Here is a 23,217-nt window from a genome sequence, read left to right as displayed (position 1 = left end):
CTCTTAGCACATCAAAAAAGGGATCAGCGAAACGAATGATTTGCTGTCTGGTTAATTTGCTAGACTTCAATGATAGTTTACTGTGTTATTTCATTTATTGCATGTCTAATAAATGTAATTTATTGTCATTTATTTAATGAACCTGATTTTAGTATAAATACAAAGTCAGAATGTAGTTAATGTGTATTATAATTTGCTTTCCTGTACTTTCTATATATAGAATATCCATAAATATTATTTTCCATTTCATAAAAACTGTGAAAAGCATCAATTTATAATTCAAGCTAAATTGCCAAATTCCGTATTTTGAATTCCAAACTTTTCAGCAGGCTTTTATCAGTCTAGCAAAAGGAAATAAAGTATATGTCCTCTTTTCTAAAAAATTGCTACAAAAGCTTACTCTGTGGGTTTTCTTTTGGTTTTCAAGAAAACGTAAAGGTGCAAATGTCTGTTGCTTACAAATGCTTAGAGAGGTCACTAAATGAATGCAATTAACTGTTTTTATTTTCCCTAATTGGTATGTGCCATATTTAACCATCAGAATTTCCATCTTCCTACACAGAAGAGACGCCTCCTTTATCTCTCAAGTTGGGTTTTATTTAAGCCAGTAAATTGTACATAATGCTGTACAGTGAATTTCCTTTCCAATTAATTTGTCTATTCCAATGGTTTTGATAGGGGAACTAACTCATTTAACAATTGAGGCAGGTGCTTAGAATGTCTTTAGGGAATTGACCACTTCATTGCAGTTAAAAATATATTATTTGGAGGCCTAAATGGATACCAGATCTCCTTTTATGTTTTGGACCTTGGTACTAAGTTGTTGTAGGCCACACTCCCACTGTTAGCCTTAATAGGATTAGTTTGGATATTATTAAAAGAACAGTTATCACCTGCTGATTCGATGCAGATGGTATCAAAGAGTAAGAGGGACTCAGTTTTACAGGGACACTCTTTGTCAGGCTTTTACATTGGGAGTGCCAGTACAAAAATGGCTACAAAATTCAAGGAAGGCATTCTGTATAACTGTGAGTGGTACAGTATCAAAACTGGTACGAAACTAAAGGACCTCCACTAGCTTGCTTAATTCCGAGGAAGGGGCACCTACTTGATCGTCTGCTAATATTAGCTCTGTGACTTGAGGTATGTTACTTAATTTCTCTGAGCACGGATTTCTTTATCTGCAAAACTGCAACAAATAAAAACACCCAGCTCCTGGGATTTGGTGGGGATTAAATGAAGTAATCCAGGTAAAGGGCATAACCCTGTTCCTTACATATAAATATGAGTCCTTATTGGACTGATTCTTTTAATGTCCTTAATGATTTTATTGACTCTGCAGGGATGCTTTAATAAATATGAACTCAATGAAAAATAATTTGTGTATTTAAGGGATATTAATAACCCAATCCCAAAGAAGGTTTATTACTTTAATTATGAAGTGATAGTAAATTTTATCATTTGCCTTTTCAACTTTGGAAATTTTTTTTTCCCTATTAATGTAATGCATTTCATGAACAGATTAGACATTTTGGAATAATTCAATAGTAAGTTCTGGTTTTTAATATCCTCCCGTTCCAGTTTACAGTCTGGTTTGTGTTTTAGGGTCCTGCTAGCCTTGTAGGGTGAATTAAAGATATTTGGGGCTTTCCTATGTTCTGAAACACTTAAATAGCTATTAAGTTATCTAGTTCTTGAATTTTATAGAATTCACACTTGTGTTCATAAACAATAGGCAGGGAATGGAAGGGAGGACATGCTTCACTTTTTTCCATTTCTCCTTGGTTATTTGTGTATGCAATTATGAGTCTACTTTGGTAATTTATATTTTTCTAGAAAAACCTAGAGGTATAGAATTCTATAAAAGCCAAAGAAGTCTCAAAACAAAGTAGAATCTAGGATATAGTACTTTGAAAGACCATCCAACCAATCTTAATGATAAAAAATAACCTTTGAAAATCAATTTCTCTTTAAGTTTCACAAAGGACTTTCACGTGTATATACAAGTAGTACTTTTTTTTGGTCCTTTCTAACAAATATGGTGAAAATGAAAGACAGGAAATGAAAAGACAAGAAACTTAGACAGTTTAGATTCAAAATCAAATGACCAATACACTTTACATCCATTAAAAGGGCTAATATTAAGAAACAAAAACCAGAAAATAAATGTTGGCAAAGATGTGGAAAAATCAGAACATGTGCACTCTTGGTGGGGGTGTAAGATAGGGCACCCACTATGGAAAACAGTATGGTTATTCCTCAAAAAATTAATGATTGATTTATCATTTGACCCAGCATTTCCACTTCTGGGTATATACGTAAAAGAATTCAAAGCAGGGTTTCAAAGAGATATTTGTACTCTCATGTTAATAGCAGCAGTATTCGTAACAGCCCCAAAGTGGAAGCAATGCAATTACCTTTGACAGATGAACAGATAAATACAATGTGTACATACATACAGTGGAGTATTAGAGGATAGGAATTCTTACTTATGCTACAACATGGATGAATCTCGAGGATGTTATACTAAGTGGTGTAAACCACTCACAAAAAGACAAATACTGTATGATTACACTTATCTGAAGTACCTAGAGTACAAATTCATAGAGACGGAAAGTAGAATGGTGGTTGGGAGGCAAGGGGGAGGTAGTGTTTAAATGCGGACACAGTTTGAGTTTTGCAAGATGACTTCTGGAGATGCATCATGGTGGTGGCTGCACAATGTATGAGTACACTTAATACCACTGAACTAACTGTATACTTAAAAGTGGTTAAGATATGTATTTTACCACAATTATTATTAATTTTTAAATCGAATGACTGGTAAGTGACAGAGCCAACAAGGAATGCCTCCTAAGCTGGAGGCATTTGAACTACTCTTAAGCTCTCTCAGCCTATTGGGTCATGTTCCCTTCCTGTTGAGTCCCTAAGAAAAATTTCTGGGGATTATTTTTGTGTCCTTCTGTCTTTTTATGTGTTAAAAAAAGAAAATAAAACATAAAAGTTGAAACATAAGGCCCTGTGGCAACAACTAGTAGTTTTCTTTCCAGAATATGTTTTTATCCTAGTAGAATGTCCTCCAGGGAGCCTTGCCTAACTTTCCTAACACGTCACTGTGTATACCTGTCCGCCTTCAACAATCCTACTGCATACTAGACTTACTTTCTTTATACCTCTCATTTTTCCATATTCTAAGCATCTAATTATTTTCTCTTTCTCTATAGAATGGGAGTCTCTGGAGAATAAGCAGTAAAAGGTTAAAGATCTAAGTTCTACTCTCTCTCTACTCCCAGGGTGTGAATTTTAGTTGCTTTGTATTTTGTCTTTCCTGTTAGTCCTTACATAAATTTTTGTATACGTACAGCCAAGTTACTAAATCTCTGAGGTCTTATTCTGTGCAGGAAGCTATTCTAGATTCCAGAGAGATATCAGTATAAAACATTAAAAAAGGCCAAAAATCTCTTTCCTCATTGAGCTCACATTATAGAGGAGACAGGGAATAAACAAGATAAATAAATGCAGTATGTATTATGTTGCATATGTGATGAAAGGAAACAGAAGCAAGGAATGGGATGTAAGGTGTCTGAGTATGCAGATTTTAGGTAAGGTGCCAAAGAAGGTCATACATGGTATATGATTTTTGGCCAAAGACCATGTGAAAGGGAATATATTAGTTTGTTAGGTCCATTATAAAAAATATGACAGATGAGTGGCTTAAACAACAAAAATTTATTTTCTCTTAGTACTGGAGGCTGAAGGTCCAAGATCAAGGGGTCAGGAAGTTTGATTTCTCCTGAGGACTCTTTTCTTGCCTTGCAGATGGCTGGCGTCTTGCTATGTCCTCAAGTGGCCTTTCCTCTGTGCACATACATCCCTTCTGTCTCTTCCTCTTGTTATAAACACATTAGACATATTGGATTAGGGCCCTATTCCCAACAGCCTCTTTTTAACTTAATCATCCTTAAAAGATCTTTTCTCTAAATATGATTACATTCTGAGGTAGTGGGGGTTAGGACTTCAACGTATAAATTTTAGGGGGGACACAATTCAGCCCATAGCAAGAAGGGAAGGAATGCTCTCAGGGGCAGGGCATTTTAGGGAGAATGAGAAAGGCAAAGGCAGCATCCAAGAGACCAGTGCAGCCGGGACAGAACAGAGACGAGATATAGCAGATGACGCCAGAGAGAAAACAGGACCAGATTGTGTACATCATTGTAAGACCTTCTCTTATTTTACACATGATCAGCCAAGACCTCTCTTGGTTGGTGTGTTGACAGTAGACTAAGGTGAAGAGGGGATACATAATTACAATAAGAGAGAGGCCTTGTAATAATCAAAGTGATTATTGGTTGATTGATTAATGGTGGCTTAGCATGGAGCTGTGCCGTTGGGAGAGGTAAGACATCATCAGGTTCTAGAGGAAAGTTTTATACACATTTCTGGCAGGGGTGTGGGTTTCAAATGCACTTACTGAGGCCACAGCCCGTGTTCTTTTCTCCCACATGGCTTTGGAAGAAAGTACATGTTTAACACAGTTAGAAAAAGAAAATGAAGGAATAACTGAAACAATTCATTCTTCGTTTTTGGGGGGGAAACTGACCTGCCTTGCAGTTTTATACAGTTTTTGATGGTCAAGCTAGTAAGATTTCCTGGCAGACAGAAACACGGTGCTGAGGCACTGGAAGAATGTAGTTATCAACGACCTACAAGGGAGGAGCGGGTGAAGCAGGTTTGGGAGAAATACAGGGAGACTGCAGTTTTGAACGGGTTAAATTTGAGATGTCTATTAAAATACGTAAGTAAGTATGGCAGTAGGCAACTGCATATATATACCGAGTGAAAAGACAGTTCAGTAAATAATAGCTGTAGATTATAACCATGGTGATGAGAAGGTAAAGTAAGAAGGGAAAAGAGAGGAGAAAGAACAGATACTGTGTTTCCTTCATAAAACTTTCCAAACTTGATATGAATTACCAAAATTATGATAGTCTTAGTACTTGGTGCTCTGTTAATTGTTTTTATATTGTATTCAGAGAATTTTCGGTTTATGTCAAGGTGAGCCCCACACATACTGGCTCTTTTGTTTGCCAGCCTTCCATGCCACATATGGGTGAGAGAGCAAAAGAAGCTGTGTTCTTGGGTAACTGTTGTCCTTTTGACGAGATGAAGATGTTACACCAAATGTGTGTCTTGTCGTGCATCCTTCAGTAATGCTAAATGCATGTAATACTTTCATTGAAACCTGTTTGTATATTATGAATCTGACAGCCAACTTCTAACTGTAGTTGTACTGCTTCAGTAATATGATCACTCTGTATACTTTCTTTGGAAATTAGAATTTGCAAATACCAGTGCTCACAAGAGCCAGGCAGGTAGCTTATATAAATGAGAGAATATTTTTTTGTAAAAAGACTGAAAAAAACCAAGAGAGAATGGCTGTTGCAGGCTGAATAATTCTCCTCCACCATGTGATCACATTAAAGATTTTGAGATGAGGAGGTTATCCTGGATTGTCTGGGTGAGCGCAAGTAATTTAAAATGTCCTCTTAAAATTTAGGAAGGCAAGTAAGTCAAGGAGAAAGTGATTTGACAAAGGAATGAGAGGTTGGAATGATGCACTTGGAAGTTAGAGGAGGGGGCCATGAGCCAAAGAATGCAGGGGGCCTTTTGAAACTGAGAAGGGCAAGGAAACAGAGTATTCTGGAGATAGAAGGAACAGAAGGAACATAGCCTTCCTCCAGAAGGAGCACAGCACTGCTGACACTTTGATTTTAAACATCTGATCTCCAGAACAGTAAGAGAATAAACTTACATTGCTTTAAACACTACCCCTTCTCAAAGCCATCATGATCATTTTTTAAAACTGAAATTCAGCTTAAGAAATAAACATACACAAGAATGGTCAAGTATTGAACATTCAGGGTTCAATTGAGACTAAGGACTTCTGATTTCCAACTATTGTTAAACTGTGATTTCTAGGAAAATATTTTGCTTACTATTTTATTTTACTGAAAATATGTAATAAAAGCACCAAGTTAAGTATACATAATTTTGCATACCATATATAAATGGTGTGAATAATAATTCTCTCTAAGAATAATGCTAGTAACTTTTAGGTAAAACAGAAAAGAGGAAAGGACAATGGATCAGTTCTTTGTCATTCATCATTGGTTTCTACCACTGCAAATTTATGTCTAATTTTAAGAAGCAGACTTCCTAATCAGTCATGATAAAATATGTTAGAAGTTCAACTTTCACAATTAACCATGGCATGTGAGTTTCCTTGATTTTCTGTATGAAATTTGCTTCTACAAATTATAATCAGTGAAAATGGGGAGAACCTTACCAGAAGAGATACATTTAAATTGCTCTTTCTAAAATACTAATAAAGTAATTTTAATGATATGCATACAGAACCACAACTGAAATCTGGAATGAATACATAAGTCAAAGTATTATTTAATCAATACAGTTGTTCAGAAAACTAGTCAATCTGTTAACACATGACAACCGTATAACTAGCATTCCTTCTAGTCTAGGGGAAAAACAGGATAAGATGACATGAGAAATTAAAAATTCTTCAGAATTTGTAATAATCAGCTTCCAAATCTCCAATACAATCCTTCAAATTAAACAGTGCTATATTTAGCAAATATTTGATCCATTTCTCCAGTAGTTTTAGAGATCACACTAATTAAGACAATGACAAAGTATAATGGTAGATTGAGTCAGAAATGTAAACTAATCAGAACTAAACATAAATATAAACAAATCACAATCAGAACTAAGCATTAACTCTTAGTTCAAGTTAGGAATTAATTACTAGAAGTCTTCTATTTCTAGCCAAAATATAGTAACAGGGGCCAGATTTACCCTTTTGTTTTTAGCTGTTTTACCCCCAAACAGCCAAAAAAAAAGAAACAAAAATCTCAGCAGATAAAAACATATGGAACAGTGGTTTTCAAGACCCTGGCTATCAGGCAGTGAGGGACAGTGATCACTGAGAGATGAGAGAAACCCTCATAGGGTGTGCCTGACATGAGAAGGTCAGAGAGAAGTGTTGCAGCACAGAGAAGTCCAGAGATCTACACAGGAGGCCCTGTACTTAGTAGAGTATTATCAACATGTTTTTGAGGAAACCATTCATGCAAAGAAAGAACCATCTGAAAAGATTAGCAGAAAAAATATGTGGAACATACACAGGGCTGGGAATATTGTCTAGTCCCACCAGCCAGATTAGAAAAAATGCATCATTTGCAAGTCATTGGATTAGAGTATCAGAAGGATCTTGCCTCAGTAATGGGGTATAACTATCCCTAGACTAAAGACTTCTCTGTTCTTGTCAGTGAATCTTAAAGACAAGTCCCATTTGGATGAAACTGTTTCTGAGTAACTTAACTGTGTTCCAGACAAAGCTCAAAAAATACGTAAAGGAATACAAAAATATACTGACAAAGAAAATCATGATGTCTGGCATCTGGTCAAAAGTAACCAGGCATACAAAAGGAAAGAAAGTCCCATAATGAGGAGAAAAATCAGTAAACTGAAATTGACCCAGAGCTAACACATATGTTATAATTAGCAGGCAAAGACATTAAAACAGTGTTTACAATTGCATTCCATATGCTCAAACATTAAGTAAAGACATGGGAAATACAAGTAGACCCAAACCAAATTTCTAGGGATGAAAACTAAAATATCTGGGTTGAAAAAATACACAGGATGGGATTATGGCAGATTAAACATTGCAGAAGAAAAGATTAGTGAACTTGAAGACAGCAACAGAAGCAATCCATAATAAAACAGCAAAAAGACTGTATTTAAAAAAAAAAAGAGCATCAGTGAACTGTGAAACAACTCCAGGTGACCTACCCAAGTAGAAGAAACATGAAGAAAGCTACAGTAAGGCATGATGTAATCAAGTTGACCAAAACCATTGATAAAGAGAAAATCTTAAAAAAAGCCATGGGTAGAGGAACATAATGAATGTAATGAAGATATGGTTCACAGCTACATCTCTAAACTACTGAAAGGAAAAAAAAAATGTCAACCTAGCTGCTATATAATATAAAATATAATATAACAAATATAAATATGTAAAATATAAAATATAAAAGGGAAGGTGAAATAAAGATTTTTTTCAGACGTATGAAAGCTGGAAGAATTCATCACTGACGCACGCACACTGTAAGAACTGTTAAAGGAAAATGATACAAGGTGGAGATATGGGATCTTTGCAGAAGCATGATGAGCATTTCAGTATACAAAATGGAACACTTCCTGAGAGAACTGTTTCCAGAGTTGAATGCTGAGTCAATAAACAAGGCCAGGCTCCTTCAGGTATTTAGTAGTGTTAATCTGAATCCCCATGTGCTTTGTCCTACAACTTGTTTCAGTTTATTTAACATTTACCATTCTCCTGTTGTCTTCTCACACTTTTCAGATTTTCTTTTCCGTACCTTAAAGCCTATGAATGCTCATTTATTTGCTTATCTATTTCCCAGGTGATAAGCCATTTCCCCATACTTTCTACAACCTTCAGCCTGGCAGACTTGACCCCAAAGTGAAGGTATTCCACTTGACCTTGTCATGATTGCACTTAAGTCCCATAGATTTCTTGTCGAGGAGGTAGCTGATGCTCTGTTTGCTAGCAGTGAAACTACTTCTGGTTACAACATGGGAAGCAGATAAAGTGGCTAATCAAGCCTGTGTAGATACAACCCTGTGTAAGCTGCCCTTTCCTGCCCCTCTGATCCTATGTGTCTTGAACATCTGTTACACTTTGGTGAAAAATCTGGGGTTCATCATGTAGCTAATAATTGACATGTGACTTTAGGTAATTCCCTATGCCATGAACAGGTCGAAGGCATGTTTCTGATTACTTGCTATCAGCCAGGCAGAAATGTGGATTCTCCTGCTCAGAACACCTTGCTGGGTCAACTTGAACACCTAGTATTGCTAAAAATATTAATATACAAGTTTTTGTGTGGATGCTTTTTTCACTTTTCTTAGGGACATACCTAGTAATGGAATAGCCAAACCATACAGTAACTCTATATTTAGCCTTTTGAGTGTCTGCCAGACTGGTTTCCAAAATGGTGGCACTATTTTATATTCCTACCAACAGTATATGAGGATTCCAATTTCTCCACAATCTTGCCAATGTTTGTTATTAGCTGGTTTTTTTTTGGAGGGGGGAGGGTTTGTTTTTGGTTTTTGTTTGTTTGTTTTTTGTATTGGAGCCATCCTAGTGGCTGTGAAGTTGTATCGCATTGTGGTTTTGATTTGCATTTCACTAATGGCTAATGATGTTTGAGCGTGTTTTTATGTGCTTATTGTTATTCACATATCTTTTTAAAAAATATGTATTTAAATTTTTGCACATTTGCTAGCTACTTATCTTATTATTGAATTGTAAGTGTCTTTTGTATATTCTGGTTACAAAGTCCCTTATCAGATAGATGATTTGCAAATTTATTCTGTTCTGTAGGTGACTTTTTAACTTTGATGATGTCCTTTGAAGTATAAAAACTTTACTTTTTATGACATCCAATTTATTTTTTTTTCTTGTCACCTGTGAATTTGGCATCATACCTAAAGAGATTTTACCTGACACAAGGTCACAAAGATTTACTCTAATATTTTCTTGTAAGAGTTGTACAGTTTTTACTCTCATATTTAGGTATATGACTACTTTGAACTAATTTTTGTGTGTGGTGTTACTTTAGTTGATTCAGAACATCTGATCTCACCACTAAGTTGACTATGGAAGTACAGCTTTCTGTCTACCCAAAGTGACTGTGAATGATGGAATGACCCATATTTACTTCCATATGGAAACACAAGAGTGTCTCTAGTTCACCATCCTGGAAATGTGTGATCTTTACCTGTTGCCGTTCCCTGTTAACACTATTGAAATCACTTGGTTTCTGACCAAAATTCCTACAGATCCCTCTTTTACTAAGGCCCCCGAAAATGGTGCATTCTACCCAGGAACTCTACTTTCTCCTATTATCTACTCATTATAATTGCAGAGGTACCTGAATGTATTCCAGAGACCATGCCCTGCAGATTTCAGGCCCCTTATCTGGTACACTGGGGACAATCATCCATGCAGGCAACTCTTGGACTTGATAGCTTCAGGTCACTCAAGGAATGCAAATTCCTTCCTTATGAAACAAGATTGTTGAGATTGTTTTTCAACTTTTAGCACTTTTTTCACATTTCCCCCCACCATTTTTTTTTTTTTAAGATACAGTATACTGATTTTAACCCAGTGAATGGTCATGGATAGAGGGAAAGGTGAGAACAATGATTTTTAAAAAATCACTTTTCTGCATTGATAATTCCTTGGATGTTAGATTCTGTGACATTTTTGTAGAAATCACCCTTGTTTCTGTAATTAACCTTGTAACAGATTTTATAGTATACCATTAAACAAAGCTTTACCAATATCAACCCTAAAGCAATAGATGCAGTTAGAGGAAGAGTCTGAACTATAGCCAGCATAAGTATCATGATTAACTAAACATGTAAGGTTTATCTGCTTTCCCAGTCGTTATAAAATAGTCCTATAAAAAATAAAATAATACAGTCCCAGACAGCACACAAAGTGTTACGGCCATTGCTTTTTCAAATGTTAAATTTTTAAAAATCTCAAGTGGTGGTGGTGAGGGCGTGGTCAGGAAAGGTCTGCAATGGAAAATAAAAATAAAACATTAAAAAAAAATGAATTTCTAATTTATACATATATTTTTTTCAGTGACTTAAGAGAGAAATATGGCAAATTATATCAAAACCAAGACAAACCTCTGTTAAGTTCTTTGTTGTATTATATCAGCACTTGAGAGGTGAAAGAATTGGTTTCATAACATTTAAATGATCGGTTTAAAGTAAGAACAAGCAAAAAAAAAAAGGAGAGAAAATATAATTTGTTATCTCATGGACAATATTACTGCAAATTCATAAAATTACTTATTTCATGAAAGTTATTTGAAGACAAAAATTCAAACCACTAAACTCTTAATGAGTGGAAATAAAACGGGGAAAAAACCTTAATAGGCTTTAAAGCTAAACTTTAAAAAAAAATAATGTTAAAAGAAAATCCAAAGTGTTAAGTTACTTTGCACATAATCTTTGGTGCAAAAATAAAGTAGTAATACTAATATGCACTATAGTCTATCTACTCATTTTAAAAGCATACAGTTGTCAAGGTGTTGACCCTGATCCTTGAAACAACACTTATTACTGTTTATGTTGCAAAGAAATCTCATCTATAAAATAGATTTCTCTTTAAATATCATCCTGTAGTATTAAACGTACCAAAAAACGTTCTAATTTTTCAGGTTTTATGTTAAGCAACAAGCACTAATCATTCTGTAGAGAACAATTCAACACTATTTTTCTTTGACGCATTTACAGTGACATATCTCTAAAAAGATTATTAGATGTTTAAAAATTAACAGTGATGTATTAAATTTAACGTGTAATAGTCCAAAAACTTCTCCTTCAAATTTATGGCTAAGTAGCGCACTTAATAGTGCTTCTATTGTATAGCAAGTTTGCATCTGCTGTAGAGTGCTTTCTCACAAGACAGCTGCCTCCCTTCAAAACGGTATATAGATTTGAGCCTAATAATAATTTGCTTCAGAAATAGACTTTCTCTGTATAGTATTGCTTTGTATATAAATCTGTACATAAACAGACTCATGTCCTAAGAATTTAATGTCGTATTTGTAAAAATGAAAAACGAAATCTTTATCTTCTGACATATTTTAAGTTGAAATGCTACTTACTAGCATGTACCATTTCATTTATGTAAAAGCAAGGAAAGCACAAAACATCAGTAACAAAGACCAAGGTCCAATAAAAAGGAAACATACTTCCTCATTCTCAACCCTCATGTCACCCCACTTAGTGCATCAGAAAGTTTTGAAAGATTTTCATTAAACATTAAACGAAATTGCTTATACCTAGAGTCATAGCTGCCTTCCCCCCCCCCTTTTTTTTTAACCCTAATATCAGCATCCTCTTACAGGAAGAGACAAGATAATAAAACACATTGCTGCAAGAAAGGGCATATTTTGATTAATCTGAACAGGTGGCAGGAAGACTTACTAGTATTCACTTCATCTTTTACATGGCTTTAAAGCAATTATTCCCAGTGTGTGGTCCTGCAGTATCAGCAGCACCTGGGAGCTTGTTAAAATGCAAATTCTTTGGTAATACCTTGGATTTCCTGAGTCAGAAACTCTAGGGGTGGGGCCCAGCGAACTGGGGTTTAACAAGTCCTCTAGGTGATTCTGATGCTGGCTCAGGTTTGAGAACCACTGCTTTAAAGCATTGATACAGAGGGTAGAACGCAAACTGTGCTGTAAATCCTGCTTCAGAATCACAAGCTTCACTGTCAAACCAGGCTGGGAGCATGAAACTTCTTAGGAGTAGGAGAGTAGGTAAGACCCTTCTCTCACTTCTCTCATTTATAACATGGGGAAAATGCCTTATATATAGACATATATATATATATTGTTATTTCAGGTATAAAAAGAATGTGATTACAATAATAGTATGTTGAAAGACTTAGTACAGTGCCAGTCAGTCAGTAGCAGCCTTCTGTTAATGGTTGCTATTATTAAACCAATAATATTAAATTGTTAGGAAAAGGTAGTAAACTTTTCCTGAAGTTTGAGTCAGGTACTCTGTAGTTCTAGCTCTCCTTCACACACCCATGCTGAAATATTAATCATGGAAACTATGTTTAATATACAAAAGTGGAAGATTGCAGGTTTCCACTCAGGCAAACCAAGAGGTGTACAAGTGATTGAACAGAGGAACCTCTCCATGTTAGTCCTAACTTGCAGGGCTTAGCACAAATTCTCCATACATGGATTTTAAAAAATACCTTGGAAACAGTTAAAATATTAACAAGACCTGTCCACAAAATGGCAAGAGTTAAAAGTATTGTGTGGTTTGATATTTCAGAGAAGGGGACCCAAACAACAATAAAAAACACTTAGTAAAGGAGAGAAAAGTGTTTGCATAGTTAAAACATCTAAAATAAAACTGATTGTTAACTTTTATTTATTCATTCGATTATTTGTTAAGGATATTTATGTTTTAAGGAGATCATAACACCAAAAATGTATTTTAAAGTACTTTTCCATTGCCCCAGTGGTCCCTGTTTATTTAAGATTGGTATGCAATCTCTTAGATAATCTGTTATTTTGACTTTGCAGAAATGCATCCTTTTTTCCTCTTGAATTTCTTCAAGTCACACTGTGGGCTGTTACAGTCTCTCTCATACTCCCTGGGCAGAGTGTGCTAACATGAAACTGGCGTTTTCCAAAGGAGCTGTCATGATCTGTTGACTCAATGATCCGTTAACGACGCCTGAATGCTCTCAGCAGAGCCCACCACCGCTTGCTGCTGCTCTTGGCTGGCCCATTGAGGATGCAGGTGCATTGTAAGCACCCAAATCAGCCATTAAGGTCACTATTATTAGTGGATTCTGCTTACAAAACAGGGCTCTAGAGGGGCATGATTCATTCTCGGTGAAGCCCTGACAGCTCAGAGGAGTCTGGCTGTTAGGGACCGGCAACATCTTTTGATAATAAAGGAAGCAGAAGAGTAATACTGTTCTGTTTTCCCTTTCACAGGCTCATATATGCCCTGTTAGGGAATGATTAAGAACAGTGGTTTCCCTCCTACACCTTCACTTCTCTTCTCTAGGAGTAACGAGTTGTAAAGTAAAGTAGCACTCCATCTCTTCTTAGCGAACCAAGATTAATTCCTATGGAAATGTTGCATTTAGTTTGCTGGAAAAAAAAGTGCACTGAGCAGACATAACTCTAAAATGTTTAACAGACTGACAGTACAAGCATTGGTAATGAAAGATAAACATCCTTAAACTCAACTTAAGAAGTACCCTCTGGGAGCCCAGTGTTGTGTAGGGAGGGCATTTTGCCTACCTATTTTTTGTTCCAGAAAACCTTTTAAAATGTAAACAGGGTCTTCTCTTATTTGACCCTGACAGACTTCTTTTAAAATTGTATCATCAACTTGTATGTTCCATTTTAGTTCGTGAGATTATAATACCACACATTGAACAATTTTAATTCTAACTGGAATTGTAGTTGCCTAATTGTTCTTGAAGCATACTTGAAATCATTGGAAAAACACACCGGTATTTTTTGTAAAAAAATTTCCCACCATTCTTTAATTGTCACATGAGTAAAAGTAATCCTTCTACCTTAATTGATAATAGAATATAATACCAATGTATTTGAATACTTGAGTAAAGCAATTCATTAAAAAAGTTGCTAATGTACCATTATTATGTTTAAGGAAGAAAAAGAAAACATGAACAAATATACTTCACAGAACAACTCAGTTTTATGAAGTTGGAGAAAACAATGTTTAAAGAGCATGTGTCTGCATTTTTGGTTGGACATAAATAGATAATTGAACTGCCACATTTGGCCAATATCATTGAAGAAATTGAATACTGATCAGTTATTAATATTTTCATTCATAGAAGAAATCCTGGGTGAGTTAAAGAAAATATTTTTTCCTGCTTGTTTTGTATAATGTATCACTATTTGTGGATTTGGTTTCTAAGCTCTGCCATTTTCACTGCTGGCACATCTGCTGTAGTATGTATTTCAGTCTTCCTCATCTCCCACTCTCATAGCTTTATACCTGGGATGGGCTGATAAGTTTTTATCCTTTCCAGTTTATGTGATACTTCCAGATGAGGTTATTTGAAGCAGATTTTAACTATGTCACTTTCTTGCTCAAAATTTTCCCCTGGTTTCTTGATGCGATAAAACTAATACAAAAACACAATAGCCTATAATTTAGAGCCCTCCATAATCTGTTCTTGAAATAACTATAAACATCATTTCAAACTCTGCTCTTTATACTCCTACAGCCAGAACTGCACTATGGCAGAAATGTTTTTACCTATCTCCACTCAACCTACCTCCACTTAACCAGTTTACCAGATGCAGCCATGCTCTCCATCCTCCTCCCTAAAAGATACGTCTGGTATCCATCATGTACTCTGCACACACAGATAGGCCAGGTGCTATTTGCACTTTCTTTTCTTCAACCAGTTGAGCACTATAATTACAAAGAGAGAGTTGTACCCAAAACTGTTTATACAGTGGCTGCTATTACAAATACAAAAATTAATTTACGCAGTAACCAACTGATAAATATAAATTAAAAATAACTTTTCTTCCTGTGAAAAATAAGTTGTATACTTTGGAAATAAGTGACAAGTTTCTGCCTCCAAAAATACTTTTGTCAAATCAGTTGTGACAAGATAGCTGTGAAATACTGGGAGAAAACCAAAGAATACTAGAAAGCTTCTTCATTTATATTTCTAGTCAAATATGTTTGGATTCACTTGTTACATTTTAAAGAAGCTGAAAGTGTAATTCTAAGGTTATACATCTTGAGTGTGGTTCATGCAGGAAGATGACATATTTACAGGAAGATGACATAGTGCACAAATGGTGACAGTTCTTCAGGAAAGAAACTGGATCATGCAGACATCATGCATGTAGTGTCAGAAACAGGCAAATCTAACTGTGATGCGGTGGAAATTGTGCCAGAGCCAGAATTTTGTTTAAACTGTACGTTCTTTTTATTATGAACATTTTCAGACATTTTTAATGTATGGTCATTTTTTGTTGTAGTATAGCTGACATTCAGGAAAATGCACTTAAGCTTGATGAATTTTCATCAACTATACATATACCTGTGATCATGAAGAGAGCATTACTAGCGCCCCACTGGGTACTCTGAGACTCCCTTTCAGCTACTGTTCCCTCTCTCTGCAAGAATAATCACTTACTTTAACAGCATAAATTAGTTTTGACTCTTTTTGGTCATTATTTTGTGTTAGGCTTCTTTCTTGTAATATAGTGATGAAATATTTGGTTTATTTAACTGTAGTTTACCCACTGCCATTGCAGCAAGCTGTTCTTTGTATCCAGAGTAGATCGTGGGTGAGTTTAGTGAGGGAAAAAAGTATTTTCCTTGATCTTTCTTCTATATATCAGTTTTGCATTTTATTACTCAATTATTTCCGCCTGGACTGCTTTTGTTCTTTTTTTTTTAAACCCCTATCTACTGTCAAAGTGTAATTTTTATAAAATTATATACATGACCTTAATGTAAGTACAAAATGAGCACATGCCAAAGCTTTATTTAACTTACTAATGAGGGAATCAATGAGATGGTGAAGCTAATTCGAAGAGTATTTGAGGAACCAAATAAGCATAGGAATTGAAGGAGAAATGTTAGAATAAGGCTCCTAGGTGAAATACAAAGCTGGTAACTGTCATACAAGATAAAAATCTCCAAGTTAACAATCAGCTTTAGAGTCTGGTCCCTAAATAGTAGCTGATAATATGTTGAACAAACTTATATCCTAGAAAATTAAATAATAAATAATTGTTGGGTGGGTCTGTTGGATGATTTCCCAGGGGTAACAGTGAAGGGACACGCAGTCATTTTGCCAGATTTCCTATCCATCCATCACAGTCAATTTACATCCCACCTCCACTTTGAAGTCTTTATGATCACCCAGCTGGAAGTCACCTGTGTAGCCAATGAACACTAGTAATATATGGAAAATGATCAGTATGAATGTGGTGAGTGAATAGTTGTATTCTGCCACTCTAGGGACATACCACTCCTTGAGCAGAAATGGCTAATTAAGAATATAATTAAATTTTAAATTATGGCTGGAGAAATTGTACTGTAGAAGAGAGATAAATTAAAGTACATTGTGGTGCGGTTAGGTTTGTCTTCTCAAAACAAGTAAATATGCTGTGGGAAATAATTGATTTATAAAGTACTCTGCTTTTTAATTTTCTCTGTTCTGTTTCATCTTTCTGCCCTTTCTTTTGACTCTGCACTGTTGAAACATTGTCTTTGTAATTCTCCCTTTATTCTAGTCTCGTTAAGGAATTAACCTATCTCAAGTTCCATTTTAGCCATTTTTCTACCCTTATCAGAGCTTGGAAAGACTATTAAGTCATGCTAAATCATGGACTGTTATAGTCACCAGTTAATTCTCTGGCTTTGTGACCCTCATGACACGTTTCTTATTGACCATTGTCAAGAGCATGCTATTCATGTTGTTGGACTCATTGAACTTTGTTATTTTCTCCCCCTTCATGTTTACAAAATCATCCTGTCCTGCAAAGCTTTGTTAAACACTAATCTTTCCTATTTAGTTTTTCTAGAGTAATATCAATAGTACATATAATTTAGGGGAAATGTGTGTAATGCATCAGTTAATTGAGTGTAATCAGACTTTTTTTTTCTCATTTTCTCAATTCCTCAAAAAATAGCTGAAAGAGTTATGTTCTTGCTGAGATGATTTTGAATTGAACTATGTATACTATTTCTCAGACTTCCTGTTCTTATTTTTCATACCTCCAACTGGATTTGATAATGCAAGATAAGTGGTGGGAGGATGTAGTGTAAAACTTACCCTTTTCTCCTGGAACTTTCAATTGAAGTATGAAGAAAAATTAAAAAAAAAAACCAAATTCCTTTATTAGAAAAATCCAGGAGAACAGTTTGGTGATTTCTTTTTCCAAGATGACAACAGAAAATAACAAAAAGCTTTATTTTCATGTCCTAGTGTTTTCTAGCTATTGCTAAAACAGACTGAGAGTGTGTCTCTGCAACTCTTGATTCCTGCGCTTTTCAACTTACCAGTTGTCACAAATACATCACCATGAGGAAGAAACAAGTGGCTTTGTTCTTTAGCCCAGTGAGCACACCAGGAAATTGGCCAGCTTCTTCCCACCCCTTCTGGTGTCTCCATCTCACAGTCCACATCTGTGTTCTTGAGCTACGTGAATTAAAATTAAAATTTAAATAAATTAAAATTGAATAAAATTCAGAGTTCAGTTTATCAATCAAATGAACCGCATTTCAAGCGCTCAGCAGCCACATATGGCTACCATACTAAACGGCACAAGTTTAGATCATTTCCATCATCACAGAAAGTTCCACTGGGCAGTGCTGACCCAAAGTGTGTGCTTGCTGTTCAATGCAAATATGCACACCAGGGACCTCAGTTACATTTTCCGGTAAAGTGCTTCTTGCTTTTTTACAGAATTTTCCCCTGGATTCACTAGGGAGTGATACTATCGAATGGGCTTATAAATGAGTTGGAAGAGACAGAGCCCAGTGAAATCTTGAAGTTTGCAGATGAAACTAGGCTCTTCTGGGAGTGGAAATGCCAAATTGAAAAGCTGTGCCTGAAGGCTTTATGAGGAGGCAGACATGCCTCAGATGAGGTTCTCTCTGAGCAAGTATCATGTGATAAAGTTAGGTAGAAATGATTCTGTCCCTACAGGATAGTGGATTCTGTCTTCCTGGCTCACAATTGATAGAACAATGTTGGTTTCATTATGTGGTATTCTCTAAAATAGCAAAATTTTGTTGAGGTTCCAAATAGTAAAAAGTAAATTTGGGCCCAAAAAATGATGAAGAAAATGTTTCCTGCATGTGTGTAGTATGCAGCACTATGGTCTGTGAAAGAAAAACTTCACAGAGGTGATATTTTAACTTGTTTTAATAGGTTAGTCATGATTTCCCAAGGAGAAACGGAAGAAAAGGCGTAGAGGGATCATCATAAGCAAAAACATAGCAGCATTAAAGAGTGGAGTGTATTGTTTGAAAGACAAATAGTTCTTTGTAGTTGAAGCAAAAATGCCTGTGATGATTTAATTCTTGAAATGAATACCAAGACATATTGCTAAAGTCTTTTTTTTTTAAAGTATTTGCAATACTTCATGAATTTTGGCAGAGCTTTTTAACAGATGTGTCCTGGAATTTTTTAGTTATTTTGTGTAAATCAAGATTAAACTGATTTTGAAATAGTACATAGGAAATTCGTAGATTAACTTGGAAAGCATACGGAAGCTCCATCTCTTTGCATTAAGTCAAGAAAACAGAAACCATTGTAGGTTTTTCAAACAAATGATTGATTAAATATTTTTTTCTAGTTAGATATTTTGAGGAACCTTTATTTGTGTTTGCTTGTTTGTTTTAATAGGCAAAAGAAATGTTTGGAATACTTGGTTTCAGTTTCTCCAGGGTGATATTGTTCCAGCTATGCACTGACAAAGTCTGAAGTAGACCAAGAACTTTTAGGAAAACGTATTGAGGTATAATACGTGACTTTTCTGTACACCTGTGAATTTTCACCAACTTAATATCCCTGTCAGTAGCACCCAGTAGAGAAACTTCATCCCTGACGTCCTAGTAGACCCTCTTTTCCTTTCCCCCAAAGGTAGTCAATTATTCTAACTTCTTACAGCAGAGAATTCTTTTGTTTTTATTTTATATAAAAGGGCTAATACAGTATGTGCACTTTGATAATATGACTCCTGTAGCTGACATCAGTATGTGATTCATTCGTATTGTTGCACATACAGTAATCCTAGACAGTCATCATTGCTATATAGTATCGCCTTATGTGCACATACCTCAGTTTATCCTTCTCTTGCTGACGAAGATTTGGGTCATATCCAGGTTACAGCTACTACCAGTAGTATTCTATGAACATTCAATTAAATGTTCTTTGGGTAAAATCTGCCCACATTGATGATGAACGTATCCCTAGAGAAGGAATTCATGAGTCATAGAGATTGCACATGTTCACCTTCAGTCGCAGGTGGCCAAATAGCTTCTCGAAGAGGTTGTACAAGTTTACATTCCCACCAGCTGTGTGGGAGAATTCTGGTTGCTCTGCATCCTCGTCAACACTTAATATTTTCTTCCTTTTATTACTGTCTTTTCTGAGTGTCTACTCAGGTGATGATTAAGTTGTACTTCACTATGGTTATAATTTGTATTTCCCGAATGGCTTTTCATGTGTTTATTGGCCATTTGTACGCCCTGAGAGTTTCTGAATGCAGAGAAACATTTAGAAAAGTGATAGATGGGCAGGAAAGGGGAAGAGTGGGTGTTACCTCAAATCAGGGAACTGCTCGTGCCTGGGCACAGCTCAGCTGCAGCACTGCTGCTAACATGGGGTTGCTTCCACCTTCACTCTGGGTACCTAAACCTGTTGGAGTCTGCACTTCCCTAGTAGCTGTCTTCGTGCTACTTTGAGAGTTGAAAACAGAGTGACTTTTGTTTTGTTTCTGCCTTCTAAATTCCTACCAGTACTTCCCATTTATAGAGTCAACTAGGGAACTGGGTGAGAGAACCTAGGCGTCATTTTCAGGCTTTCTGCACGCCATCCTCCCTTCCAGTGAAGAGAAGACAGGAAGGGTAGAAAGCACTCCGCATACCAACTGACCATGTCTGGCCCGGTGCCATTTACCTGAGCCCTCTAAATGCCAAGGAGCAAGGGACTTCATGAGGGCCATCGCTGTAAAAATCTGCATTTAGATGTGTATTGACATTTTTCAGGCAACTGGTTAATCAATAGTTTTCATGTATGGGAGAACCCTACGAAATGCTCTAGAGAAATAGAAAGTAAAGTATGTGCCCTCACGATTCTTATAACTTCTTAGTGATGAGGAAAAGTACACATGGAACCTCAGCGAATAATACAGAAAATCCGGAAGCTGAATTGTGACAGCAGACTGTGAATCTTAAATGATATGTCTGAGAGCAGAAGGGAAGAAATTTCAGCTAAAATAGTTGGGCATGCAGTGAATTGTGCTTTATCTCAAAGGGTAAATAATGTTTGAAAAGGTGAAGGGAAGAAGAAAAAGCATTCTGGGCAACAGGAGTAATGTGAGTGAAATAAAGCACACAAGAGTGAGCCATGGCATCTTTCCAAAACATTAAAATTCTGTCTTACCTTGACTTGAAGTGCACTTTGAAAGAATATATCAGAATCAATAAACTAAAATTATATAATAAGATAGCTGTCAACTTGAAAATCCTGGAAACCGTGCTGCAGTAGGCATAAGAGAACGGAGATGTTTAGCTCAAACAGGAGAAACCTAAGAGGAATCCGTATGAAGTGTTGTGTAGAAGAAAGTGCAGACTTTTGTTAGTTGTTTGAAAAGGAAGAACTCCAATCAGTGCACTAACGCTAGGAGCATTCAGCAAGTTCAATGAAAAGAATTTGTGCTGTATAATGAAACACACAGCCTCATGTAGATATAATGTCTCCAGCTCCTGAGTTATTCTGACAGAAGTTACATGATTAAGTATACCAGAAATAGGATTCCTGCAATCAGAATAAAAAAAAATATGATCACAAAGTTCCCTTAATCTAGCAAATAATTTGGGGTAGGTAGAGTAACATTTATCAAGACAACTGAAAGCCAATTAGTTTACACTTTATTATTATTTATTATTATTTTTTATTTAACTTTTTTTTTTACTGAGTTATAGTCCTTTTACAATGTTGTGTCAAATTCCAGTGTAGAGCACGATTTTTTAGTTATACATGAACATACATACATTCATTATCACATTTTTTTTTCACTGTGAGCTACCACAAGATCTTGGATTTATTTCCCTGTGCTATATAGTATAATCTTGTTTTCAGTTATACACTTTAATAACTAATATAATTAGTTTTTCTTATATGCCTACTCTGTGCCAGATACTATCCAGGGAACTGTTGAATGAAATAATTCAGTGTTCTCTAAAATAAATGAGAAGGAACCCTAGACTTATAAGATGCTCCATGAAAACAAAATGAATCTGAGGCAAAATAGTGGTGAGAAATTCTGCATCCACTTACCCTCTTAATAAATTCACAGAATATAAAATACTTTCATGGCTCCATGATGTCCTTCAGTAAATAAATTTGCTTAACTTCTGCATCACCAGCTTTCCCCAGATTTATCTCAAAAAACCTTTTTAAAGTCATACCAGCATTCTGGAGCTGGTGCTTTCACAAGACTAGTTTTTAGATACATTTAATTGTAATCATAGCTACTGCCTACAGGAGCCTACGGTCTAATGAGCGAAATTGGTACAACACAGCATGAAGAACAGTGCTGTGGGGGTGGGTGCATGTTCCGTGGATACTCAGAAGGGCACCTAACCTAGTCTCCATAGTGGAGGAGGGACAGGAAAGAATTCCTGGAGAAGGTAATAGAGAGCTAGGACCTACAGTATACCCAAGAATTACTAGGAAACAGGGTAGGGAAAGCATGTTTGAAACTTAGGAAATTCCAAAGGTGAGGGTCTACTGGTAAGTGATTATGATACATTCATGAAGAGAATAGCAAGTTTTTAAAGAAATGCTTGATAGGGACTTACATTTAAAGAGTATGAACAGATGTGTTTTGCATCTCAGATTTTCTTACAAGGTCACTACAGAGGTTACAGAAGCATAGAATTTTACAATCTTAAGTGTGGGGCTAAAAAAAGTGTTGAGACCCTCTAGTAAAACTTTTTCTGGAATGGCTGACACAAAGCTATCTTTCTTCTGTTTAATGCGTTTAGTCACTGGAAGCGCTCTTTCTCATGAAGCATTTTCCCCTCCTTGTATTAAGATGAAATCAACCTTTCTGTAACTTTCACCTGCCCCAGGTCTGCATTCTTGAGCTGCACAGATAGAACTCCGGGCTTTATTACTTTGGGAGTACCAGAGTCATTTTCTGTTGGTGATGGAATTTAAAATCAGATCTATTTAATGGAGTTTTCAGTTGTTCTGCCTGTTCATTTTAATGCCAGACATTTCACCATTTTTAACATGTGAAATATATCTGTATCTCTCAAAGTTTTCTTAAGACTACAATATAAATATTGAGCTTTATATAACCTTTTTAAATTTATCAAGGGAGTATTTCGGGGATTTGGTTTTGGCATCTTTTTGTAAAAATGTTAGATCTTAGGGATATTTTCATAATTCAGCAGGGTCTGCAATGTTAATGGACCTAAGCAGCAGGATCCTTGGACCACATACTATAATTATTCCTCAGAGTGCTTGTAATTTCAATTCCAGAGCCTAATGCTGGCTGTAATTCATTTGTTTTTCTTCCCTTATTGAAAGTGCTTCACAGCAGCCTCTGATTTTGGAAATCTATTGCTTTTGCTCAATTCTAAGTTGGTACTCCAAATTTAAATTGAAGTATGGCAGTGGAAAAAACATGGTAAGGATTGAAAAAAGTAATGGTGGAGAAATATTTTCTGAGTGAAAGTTTCTTTTAAAAGCATTTAAATCACTCAGGGACAAATTAGTTTTCTTTCTTCTGTTTCATCTCA

General features: G+C 35.8%; 1 long non-coding RNA gene across 2 annotated transcripts in view; it reads left to right on the top strand.

Moving 5' to 3' along the window:
• The window catches only part of LOC116285062 (uncharacterized), a 1,093,935-nt gene that overhangs the window by 37,617 nt on the left and 1,033,101 nt on the right, over positions 1–23,217 (top strand). The gene's annotated exons all lie outside the window — the stretch shown is intronic.

The sequence above is a fragment of the Vicugna pacos genome, chromosome 22 (assembly GCF_048564905.1).
Source record: "Vicugna pacos chromosome 22, VicPac4, whole genome shotgun sequence".
NCBI classification, from domain to species: domain Eukaryota; kingdom Metazoa; phylum Chordata; class Mammalia; order Artiodactyla; family Camelidae; genus Vicugna; species Vicugna pacos.
The sequence above is the reverse complement of the archived record's forward strand: the minus strand, read 5'-3'. Positions and strand labels throughout refer to the sequence as shown.